The 12601-nt window shown below is 37.2% G+C and overlaps 1 protein-coding gene across 4 annotated transcripts in view; it reads left to right on the forward strand.

Moving 5' to 3' along the window:
* ZNF385D (zinc finger protein 385D) overlaps positions 1–12601 on the forward strand; it is a 239533-nt gene that overhangs the window by 15555 nt on the left and 211377 nt on the right. The gene's annotated exons all lie outside the window — the stretch shown is intronic.

A 12601-nucleotide genomic window follows, 5' to 3' on the forward strand; every position in this document is an offset into this window, starting at 1 on the left:
ATCGCCAGGGCTGCTGATTATATACTGGTATTAGTACCTGTCAGGTTATATCTTAGGTATGCCCTAACATAACCCCATCCCCTCCTCTTCATCTCCTCTTAATGTGCTCTGTCCCCTTACTCTTCCCCTTGTCTAAGTCTCCTTCTCTTCTGCCTTCCTGCTGCTTGATTCCTCTTGTTTATGAGTTTAACCCCCTGCTATTCCACCCCAATAAAATGTATAAAATATAAGGTAAACTTCAAAGGTGGTTTTTTTTACGGGATAAATAAATGCTAATATCTATCTACCTCAAATATATGTTGTAGGTGGGTGCCAGTGACCATGACCTTGATATATAAATATATATATATATATATATATATAATATATACATAGGTATCCTCAAATCAATAATAACCTGTTGAATAAAAACACATGCATGATGATCAGCATATTACATTGAAAAAGTTATGTCCAACCAGAGACAGATGGGTGAAATATTTTACTGGTCTGGCTAAAATCAGCAACATCACTTAGGGGTTAATATGCGGTAACGGGACCAAAATTATTTGCAAACTATGTTTACATGAGATATAAATTAAATATCTACGATTAAAAAAAAAGGTGGCATTGCGTTTTGTGTTTGTGGTCTTTCTGAGGCAATTTTGTGGCCAGTGGCATTTCTTTCCCAAACACAGCATCATGCTCTGAGTACGTATGTTTTTTGCATTTTTCCCACAGGCTTCTGTATATGACTTTAAAAAAAAATGCTAAATGAAAACCGCCACTAAAAGCGCCAAAACGAGCATGCTACATTTTACAAAATGCTGGTGTTTTTACACACATTTTGTCATTCAAAATTCCAGAAAATATTTATGTATAATGAAGGCTTAAGAGGGTTTTATCTTTTATGTGTCTATCCACAAAATTGCAGTTTTCACACTGGCCACTACAGCAGTCACAGACAATAAAATGATATTTCCTGTTCTCTGTAGATCACTTGTCAGACTTGCAGTGTTCACAAGATCAGGATGAGGAGAATCATCTCATTATCATTAGGCTGGGTACACACGACCATATTACGTCCGTAATGGACGGACGTATTTCGGCCGCAAGTCCCGGACTGAATACAGTGCAGGGAGCCGGGCTCCTAGCATGATAGTTATGTACGACCACAGGAGTCCCTGCCTCTCCGTGGAACTACTGTCCCATACTGTAATCATGTTTAACTGCCTTTCTTCTGACTATGTCCAAATCCCCAGATGTCACCAATCAGAAGCTGCTCTGAGGACTGTGATCCAAGTCATTTCTTGCCTCGAAAACTAAACATCTAGGAGGGATTGAAGGGTAAAGAGCAGAGAATGCCTTAGATTCTTCACCTCAGTTTAGCAAGTACTAGTCTAACCAGACAGTGTGGGTTCACATTGCTCATCTTAATTCACCCAGGTTAGTGTGCGACTTTGATTGCAAAAGGGGTTGTCTATATGAGACGTCTTCTAATTCCATTCAGGTGCTTTCCTTAAATTTAGTTTGAATACCGTTTTTTACCTTTCCTCAACTTTTTGATAGATATTCTCAAAATGGCTGCCTCCGCTATGAGCAGTTAACATTGAATTTCTTGGAATTTAGCTGAATAAATTCTCTTTTTCTCATCATAGTGAAACTTTAAATTTGTTTGCATAAGAATATGGATTATTTTGCAGTAAAGGCATAACATTTCTTTATTATATGCATCTATTATTTCTCTATACTTGCACCTTTGTACTTTAAATCTCATGAGAAAACTAAGAATGAATCATTTAAAGAACTGCCAAACCTTAAAGTGGTCTCTGAGTTTTTCGAAGCTTCATTTATTTTTAAAATATGCTAATTACCTATCTTTCTTGATGTCTTGCATATGTACTTTTAGGAAAATTGCTGACAAAAATAGAAGCCAGTACGCTAGCGCATTCGTTGAAAGTCATGATTTTGCTGTGTCTTTGTAATACTGGATAACAAATTCATTTTCTGCATTCCTTACTGTTTCTTCCTGCCGATAACTTGTTTGTGTTCTTTTTTTTTATTTTTATTTTTTTGCTGTACTGGTGCATTTGGGTCAGTAACACCTCAAATATTTTGAAAGCCAATAACTTTTCACCACAGGAGTCTCTGAATGTGTTTAACTATGTGGATAGTGGTGAATGGGAGAAGGTTGCGGATAAATGGGACATGTTGAACCACAGATGTATTTTGCAATAACTGAGGTGGTAGACATCCAAATTGAATGTATCCCGTGTGAACTTTGAGGATTTAATTGGATTGCAGAAGCTTGGGACTTATGCACAAAGCAGATAAACAGCTCAAATAAATTGTATTGGATTAGGCAGGGTGTCAGAATTAGAAATTCTTTATGTAGTATGTGCTTAAAATTCACAGTGCTAAGAAGAATTCAGAATTATGATTTTTAAATAAAATTATTTGCTGAAATATATTTATAACATTGACACTTTCTTAAAAAGGCTGTGTACAGCTTACAAAAAAACAATATATTTTTATTTCTCCAGTGCATAAAATAAAAAAATAACATGATTTGTAAATAGTCTTTATCCAGCCAATAACTCGTTTGTGTTTCCTTCTTTTTTTCTTTCTACCGGTACATTTGAGTGAATAAGGCTCTATTCACATTGGTGTTCAGAGTCTCTGTGGGGAGTTCCATCAACTTTTCTGGTCTGCAGCCCTATTCTCTTCTAGATAATGCTAGAACCTCCTTGGAACCAGAATAGATCTCATCAAAGTCAATAGGGGCCATTTTGGGTTCATCGATATCTATTTTAAAATGGATCCAGCATAGCTGTCATGGTTCCATTATATATAGAAGCAATGACACTAGTGTAAATAGAACCTAACACTCAAAATTGTTCACAGTCATACTCCCTTCCTTTTGTCACCTACTTCTTGCTAATAATGTACGTTCGTCAGGTTTGCAAGAAGTAGAAATTCATTTCTCCCATTATTTAATAAAGAGAATATCCCAAAATGTAACAATGGCCATATATTAGTAAATCAGAAGTTACAGCGATTAGCAAAGTCCACCAAAAATGTTTTATTCACTTACAGAAATCTTGACATTTTTCTAAATAATTGCAGCGCCTATTTTTGCAAAAGTGGTAACAGGAACTGAAACCATGTTAATTGTGACTTTTGTTCAAGCTTCTCCAACCAATATGGCTTCCTGCTCTTCCAGAATGGCCGCCACAAAAAAACATAAATGTACCAATATATAGTAATAAAAAAATAAAACATAAGTAATAAACTATGGCTACTGCTCTAATTTCAATTCAATATCAAAATGTCTGCAAGTGCTGCAATTCCAGAATGGCGCCACAACAAAACAGGGAAATGGTAGTATATAGTGCTTAGTATATAAAACATTGTATGTTAAACTATAGCTACTGCTCTCATTTGTAATTATACATGGACATTTAAACATTTTGGGTAGAAATCCTTCTTAATAATAGACACACACACACACACACACACACACACACACACACACACACACACACACACAGACCAGGTAAGGAGAGCATTAAGAGATTAAGAAGACACCAACAATAACACTGAAGGAGCTTCAAAGATCCACAGCGGAGATAGAAAGTAATCTGTTCATAGGACTACTATAAGCTGTGCACTCCACAGAGTGGGGCTTTATGCAAGAATGGCCAGAAAAAAAGCCATTACTTTCGTTCGTTCCTCTTCTTATGCCTGCCCACCGCTGAAAACTGGCCCGTCCTGAATTCCAAAGTTTGGTCTGAGATATCACGCATGCACTCATCATGTATGGTCCGACACCCTTCCCTGCTTCGTCCGAGCCCCAAATCTAGTTACTGCGCATGCCCCGCTATGATGTCCCGTTGTGCACATGCAAGCGTGGGATTTTGCAGGTGCTGGGGAGAGGCGAGGAGCTGTCATTCAAAAGTAAGGATAGTAGAAAAACCCAAGCACTCTATAGAAATGATGAACGTAGAAATAGATTTACTCAAATCATTGTTTTTTTTATTTAGTAATTCAACTCTTTGTTATGTTGTTTTTTGTCTTTTTGTCATACGATTTTCAAAAGACCTTTTGGCCCATCCCAGGCCTTTGTCACAATCTCTGTATAAGAGAAGGATGTCTATGTCCTGTTATGGCATCAGCCAGACGCTCCAAACTGAATGTGGATTTCCATACATGTTTACATATAGTGAAAAGATGCCTGTGAAAAGATGCCGGTGTGCATGTGCAATTATTACATGCACACAAACCTAATACGATGTGAATTGTGAAAGACTAACGTTAACGTGCCAAAACTACCAGGAATTGGTAGGACCGGATTTGAAACGTCTACAAATGATAAAATTTGTGAAAGAACCAATGAATATTGGCCTCCATAGATTAGAGTAACCAAAAATGCATCTCTAACATACCAGGAGAATTATATAGTAACTGGCAGCAATCACATGTATAATAAACTTGTAAAAAATAGATAATTTTTTCCAGGGCAAGAAATCCATGGCTCATTGAGTAACAATAATACAGGTAAGGTCACCTGACTGCAAAAGTGTGTGTGCATCACATACAGACAATGTACATGTGCGCATGCGATACACACACGCAGTGTGCCAAAGAAACCTATAAAGTACATAAAGTTTTTAACAATTTAAAGGTTTAAAAGGATAGGTCAGAACAGCAGGCACAGATCTTCTTTCTTCTATCATATCAGGTTAGTGTTCCAGCCATTCTGATCGAAAGGACAAATACATCACGATGGACAAATGGGAACATACAATGGTACTCTCAAAAGCATGAAAAATATGTACATAATTAAAATAAAATGACCAATATACTGTTACTGGACACCATAAAAACCCCTCACAGGGGAGACCCCTACACCACTTATAGGAATGTTGCAAAACCTACATTTTCATTTAATTTCCATATACAGCGGGCCTCTAATTTCAACAATCTCTTCATGAGAGACCCACCTCTTAAATCCAGTTCCACGTGTTCAATACCCTTAACAAGTAAGGCTTTAGAATCACATCCATAGTGAAGATAAACGTGTCTTGGTATAGTTTTAAGATGCTCCACCATTCCAGGTTCAGTTCTCCTGGCTGCCTCACTTTCGTTGACATGTTCCCTTATTTGTATTTTTAGATCCCTTGTTGTTAGGCCAACATATATCTTCAGGCAGGGGCATTGCGCATAATAAATTACCCCCCTGGTGTTACAGGTGATGGGCCATGTGATTTTATACATTACTGAACTGGCCGAGTCGGAAAACTCTTCACTTGTATCAATATTGAGGCAGGTGATACATTGTTCACACAGGCGACAGCCCCATCTAGGTTTACATGCTCCAAAAATTGGCTTGATCCCCTGGGTATTATAGGTAACTGTGAACCAATGTGTCCTGTACATTTGTCGCTCGTTTAGAGGCAACAGCGGGCCTCAAGGTCCGTATTGCCGATAAAATTGGATCAGTCTGCAAGATGGGCCAGTATTTAGATAAACATTGTGATAAACATTGGTCTAAATGAATTATGTTTGCTTTTTTTACAACATGTAGACCGCCGGGTGTGTGATTTGCATACCTGGGGAAAAGATGGCCCCAGGATGCACTATGAGGAGTAGGCAAGATGCTTGAGACGAAGTGATGCCCTTGGCAATGTTATTCTGTGAAAACCTTGGGTCCTGGCACTCATATGTGGGTGTTGCTTCAACACGTACCATCTACTTAAACATTGTTGCAGACCTAGTACACCCCTTATTAGCAATGCTATTCTCTAATGGCAGTGGCCTCTTTCAGCAGGATAATGTCCTGCCACACTGGAAAAAAAATTCAGGAATGGTTTGAGGAACATGACAAAGAGTTCAAGGTGTTGATTTGCTCTCCAAATTCACGAGATCTCAATCCGAACAAGCATCTGTGGGAATCCATGGATCCATGGAGGCCCCGCATGAAGTCTATGCCTTGATAGGTCACAGCTGTTTTGGTGGCACAAAGGGGGACCTACACAATATTATGCAGGTGATTTAAATGTTCTAGCTGAAGAGTGTATATGTTGTTATTTATTATATAATGTTGGATGTTACCTCTTTTAAAATGACTATTTAATTGTAAATAAAGAAAATAGACTCATTAATTTATAATATGGCCATAATAAATGCTATTAGATCTCCACCCACATTACTATGTAGAAAGCTGTTACTGTAAAATATGCACTTGCTGAATGAAGCTGACAAGTTTTATTTTCCGAGGACTATTTTATTTTGTATTTAAAATAAAAGTTTTGAATAAACAGTCCCTTTGGAGCACAGTAATAAAATTTGCAGACAGGTAAAATACTGTACATCATATTTTGTTTCATATTTTTTACTGTTGCAGTTTTGCTTTATTGTAAGAATATAAATTACAAATGGAAAGTTTGAATTCTGTCCTAAATTGTAATTCTACTTCTAGGCTGCACAATCAAACTATTCAAACCCCTGACTTTAAATATGGATACATAGCAAAAACTAATATTTCATTATTATAATTTTGTACTATTTTGCATTAAAGAAAAAAGAAAGAATAAATCGATATTTTATTATTATTGATTTTTATTGTCTTATTGATGTTTGAAGGTTAACCATCAAGATAGATTGTTGGAGCCTGTTATTATTTGTATGCATTTACAAACACTTTAGGGAAATCATTAGTGGGTGGCAATTATCTGTGTTTTATGGAAAAGAAAGAGGAAAACTTCTAACAGTGCCTGGTTTAAAACAAAGCAATGAAGCCACAAAAAAAGAAAACTAACATTTGTGTGTGGGTTTCTTCTATAATAAGAGCATAGCACATTGTTCTTAATTTGTTGCTTATTGTTTGCCTTTGTTATTCCCTGAAAACATATGTGTTTGTATAAGCATTCTTAATACAAATGCATGGCTTTTATCATATAGAATTATTTCGTTTTGCATAAAATGGCAATTTTATTTTTACTTTGTTATTTTAGGAACATTGAAATATGCTAGGCTTCAGTGCACATGTGGTAATGACACATAGAGTATTTAACCATCAATTTCTTTAATTTATGTTAGCAAGAAGTAGGTAGCATGACTGCAGAATAGACTACATAGAGTTTGATTGTAATCTAACCATAAAGTCAGGTCTGCATAGGAGCTGTACACAGACAATGGTAGGATAATTTTATTCGAGACTCTTTACCAAGTTGCTTCTTATTTTAATGACAAAGTAAATAAAATGCTGTATTAAAAAAAGCTAATTTAATGCATGACAGGTCGTAGGTAGTTCCCAGATTTCAAGAAACATAAGTAGAAGTTACCTGGAGACCAAGTATTATCAGGGTTGCATTATTGTTTCTAAAGGATTCATGAAAAGGAGGAACATATTAGAAGGAGAGGGAGAGCAGAGGGAAGTGCAAAGAGTAAAGAGGGAAGGATTCCCGTGGTGTTAAAAAGCAAACTAAAGGGAGAGAATGATAGATGAGAGGTCGCATGGTTGAACTTGCTGTAACCAAGAGGTCCATTTTTGGATAAAATTATTATACTCTATGTACAGATATAGCAGTCGCCAACTTGACAGCCGTAGCATGCTACAGTCGTATCGTGGTGCGCCTAAACAATTTGCTGTTATTCATTTGCAAAGAGAACATCCGTGCTACACAAATAGTATAAATTGCTACTGTGCGTTATGCTATTAACACGGCAAATGGACAGTTAGTTTGGCGGCTGCTTGATCTGTATCTTCCAAAACCAAGGACATTTTTCCATTGATCATATACCAGGACATCCGGCATTTGACCTCCTCAAAAATAACTATAAACTAATGGAACACGTGTAGTGCTTGAACTTTGTACTATAGTCTGTTACTGATTTCAGAGGGTGTCACAGTGCAATGGAGGGATTTGGTACTTCTTTGATCATGGTATATGGTTCTATATACGTATTGTTAGGAAGCGTCTGTGTCTTTAAGATCGCCATGACACTGATCTAGCTTCTGGGCGGTTCTGTTTACTTCCTGAATCTATCCTACTTCTCTGTCTTCTTCCTGTCAGGTGTTGGATGGGGTATGACCTCGGCTTGTCTCTTGTTAACCCCTTGTTTACAGATTTTGATTATCTGCTCCCGGCTGGTTTTGACCTCTGCTGTACCTGATTTCCACTAGCTTTGTTTTGGAGTTTCTGCTTACTCTCTGGCTGTCTAGTTACCAGGTTCAGGTTTGCCTGCATTGCACCCCTTATCCAACACTGAACTCTTTTAGAACAACCTGGGTTCTGTGCAGCAAAAACCATCCCGCCTTGCGTTGGGCTCTGGCGAATACCTCAGAGTAACCTTAGATTATGTCGATTAAAGTTGTGATGGATTTGGGGTTGCAGTTTTATTTGCACGCTTACTCCCGACAGTCTCCAGCAGCCTTTTGGGAATTGCACAACCAGTGATTCCATAACACGTATGCAGTCATATACGTATCACTCTAATATCAAGAAGGAGTATTTATTGTGTTAAAAGAAGATTGATCAGATTGTGTACATTTAACGGAGGAATGAACCAGGAGCTATAGTCAAACATGCCATTGTATTAACCACAGATAAATGACAGTATGGAGGTTAGAAATTTTTCTGAACCTGGGCAAAAAAATGTTTTTCATGGAGATGCCTTTATTATTGTTGGTTGCAAACAGCAGCATAGAATATGGACTTCTGTCAGTTAAAAGTTGGAACCTCCATAAATTATACATTACACACAGTCAGAACACATGCAAGAACTGACAAGCAGGATCCTCTCTCTTTTTGCTTCATTGTCATTGTTTATTTGCTTTTCCATATTTGCAGTTTTGTATGTTTTTGCCTGCTGGCTATGATGCTATATGTGAAATATGTTTGCGATGTAGATATAAATGGTATAGTGGTTATTATTATTAGATTACAATAAAAGGCTTTGTTGCTGGGAAAATCGTCTTGCTGTAATTAAAGAGTATGTTAATTTTTGAACACTATGCTACAGTTTACATCGAGAACTACATAGAAAACTGAATAACTTTGCAGACACTTTGCTTTGCATTGCTTTATTTTGTACTGATCTTAAATTCTATTATTATTATTGTCAAAAACTGCATTCATAATTTAAGCTTCAGAGCTGAAATCTCCCAACATTCCTTGCTAGCTCAGTATTTGCACAAAAGTCACTTTGGTGATTTTTTTTTGCTTGTGTAAGTGTAATCTCTAATAAACCTGTCAGAGGACAGCATAAAGTAGTGACACACACACAGATTTTCAGCGGTCTGCCACATATTCGTTAATGTGCAGTAGTTTTTGAGAACTTACATGTTAATTCTGTGGCACAAGGTCAGCTCTGCAGGCCTGGAAATGAAATTCATATATTCATTCTACCCCAGCCTGCCCTGATTGACACATTGTAGCCGCTGATTGACACATTTCTCTCTATTACTGTGCATAGGGAATAATGTGTCAATCAGCAGATGGAAGGCCTGGGGAGGTGATGGAGCGCAAATATAATAAATATTATTGGAATTCCACGCATGCAGCGCAAACTACGTGCCGCATAAAATCAAGTCAGCAAGTTTTCTGTGGATCAGTTCCAGTGTGAATCCACAATAGAATGGGAAAATCAAGTGATCTGGGTGACTTCAAACAAGGCATGGTCATCAGTGCTAGACCAGCCAGGGCCAGTTTTTCAAAAACTGCCAACCTTGTGGTGTTTTCTGTGGATGTAAAGGAGATCCTGTGGATGTAAAGAATTAGTCAACGAAAGGTGTCAGAGGAGGATGTCAAGAATTGTTGTGGCAATCAGGTGGTGCACAATCAAGCGAACAACACTGGTGCTCCAACTAACATATCCAAGCGGTCAACTATTCTTTCCTTAGCACGAATAGGCTATAACAGCAGACAACCAGTTTGAGTGCCACTGTTGTCTAAAGGAATTAGAAAGACAAGAATCCAGTGGGCAAAAGAGTGCAAAAAATGGATGGATGAGCAGTGGAAAAACATCACCTGCTCAGATGAATCCATATTTCTGTTACAGTAACTATTTTCCCATATGCATTAAAAACAAGCCTTAAAGAGGCTCTGTCACCAGATTTTGCAACCCCTATCTGCTATTGCAGCAGATAGGCGCTGCAATGTAGATTACAGTAACGTTTTTATTTTTAAAAAACAAGCATTTTTGGCCAAGTTATGACTATTTTTGTAATTATGCAAATGAGGCTTGCAAAAGTCCAAGTGGGTGTGTTTAAAAGTAAAAGTCCAAGTGGGTGTGTATTATGTGCGTACATCGTGGCGTTTTTAATACTTTTACTAGCTGGGCGCTGTGAAGAGAAGTAACATCCTCTTCTCTTCAGAACGCCCAGCTTCTGACAGTGCAGATCTGTGACGTCACTCACAGGTCCTGCATCGTGACGGCCACATCGGCAGCAGAGGCTACAGTTGATTCTGCAGCAGCATCAGCGTTTGCAGGTAAGATCGACTTACCTGCAAACGCTGATGCTGCTGCAGAATCAACTGTAGCCTCTGGTGCCGATGTGGCCGTCACGATGCAGGACCTGTGAGTGACGTCACAGATCTGCACTGTCACAAGCTGGGCGTTCTGAAGAGAAGAGGATGTTACTTCTCATCAGAGCGCCCAGTTAGTGAAAGTATTAAAAACGCCCCGATGTACGCACATAATACACACCCACTTGGACTTTTACTTTTAAACACACCCACTTGGACTTTTGCAAGCCTCAGTTGCATAACTACAAAAATGGTCATAACTTGGCCAAAAATGCTCGTTTTTTTAAAATAAAAACGTTACTGTAATCTACATTGCAGCGCCTATCTGCTGCAATAGCAGATAGGGGTTGCAAAATCTGGTGACAGAGCCTCTTTAACTTTTAAGAACAGATTTTATTACTTAACTGAAATGATACGGAATCAGGAAAAAAACAAACCTTCACCTTCTTTTATTGTTGTTTTACTTTTACGTAGTATTATCTTCCCAAGTATGATTTATAGATCAATGTTTACTGTATTCACTCTATACTCCCTCATCCTTGATCTGTTCGTGGTTTATAGGGCAGTAAAGTATTTTAATGAGAAAAGTAAACTTATATTAACAAGAAGCAACTTTTATGGTTACAGTTCTCCTCTGTGAGGACATAGAATATTAGTTATATTATTTAATAGAGCAAATTTTTTAAGAGACCCAAATTCCACATATTTCTGATCATAATATAACTAGCACACACCCATTCAGCTGCAGATTGTAACAGCTGCATTTTCAGTGAGTGAGACAATTTGATGGCCATCCTGAAGCTATTTGAGCTCTTTGGTTACATCAGAACTGAGAGTTGTTTATTTTTATGTACTGTTTTGTTGTTTTTTTTTTGCTTCCTCTTCTACTAGATCTTGGTCATGTTTTTAAATTAATAATTATAAACCAGTTGAAATAGGTAATGCTTTAAATATAATATTTTACCATAATTCTCATCTGTATCTTTTTTATAAAACAAAATGGATTTACTATTGTTGTTGAACCAGAATTCTGGCCTAGGAGCCCAAAAAGAACAGATGTTAGTGCCTCACTAACATGACTCAAAATGCGCCCATGTGTGCCAAAATTTTTGCACCAAAAACTGCCATTAACTAAGCCGAACAAGAGATGGTTTTAAAAAAAGAAGGTTTCTAAAATATCTAGCAAAATGTGTCAAATTTATTATACAGCGTGCACCGTTTTTGACGGCCTGGTCCAAGTTTACCCTGTTTAAGTACATAAGTCCTAATGAATTACATAAAAATTACAAAGGGGTGTGGGACAACTGTCAATTGGCTTCAAACAACAGGAATTCAGAAGATAGTATTCCTATATTATATATGGGATAATGTACGCCCTACTGTAAATTATAAAAATATAAGCAGTCATCAAAGAGTTCTGTGACTATATATAATAGCACAAGGCCACAGGACATGGTGATTTCTAATATTCTTAATAATTCATAGTAGGGATTGAAACAGGTTGGCTTTAGCTTGGATGCAGTCCTAGAAGACATCAGAAAGTCAGACACAAATTTTCAGTGCAATCGAGGGACTTTTAATTCACAGAAAATTTATTCGGACCTAATTGTATGGGACGTCTAATTCGACAGAGAATCATTATAGGACACAGCTCTAATACACATACTGTAACTGTAACGAGCCGTGCACCTGTGTGTCCATCAGATGACCATGACTAGTATTGTATCACCTGGAAGTAAACAATGATTGTTCCTACTGAATGACAACATGCTGATGTCTTGAAAACTGTAAAGAATTAATGAAGAAAGAATATGGAAATATTTTATGACTTTTTTTTTTTTTAGCAGTCTAAACTAACTGTTAATTAATATCTTTGAATTATACAAAAAAAATATTATATAAATTTGCTAAAACCAGACAACTCCTTTAAAAACGAAGCCTAATTTGGCCTTAAGGACCAAGCATTTTTAGGGTTTTTTCGGCGCATTCCTAGAGCCATACATTTTTTATTTTTACATTGATATAACTGTGGGGGCTTGTTTTTTGAAGGATGAGTTGTATTTTTCATTGGCACCGTTATTAAGTACATA

The sequence above is a fragment of the Rhinoderma darwinii genome, chromosome 5 (assembly GCF_050947455.1).
Source record: "Rhinoderma darwinii isolate aRhiDar2 chromosome 5, aRhiDar2.hap1, whole genome shotgun sequence".
NCBI lineage: Eukaryota > Metazoa > Chordata > Amphibia > Anura > Rhinodermatidae > Rhinoderma > Rhinoderma darwinii.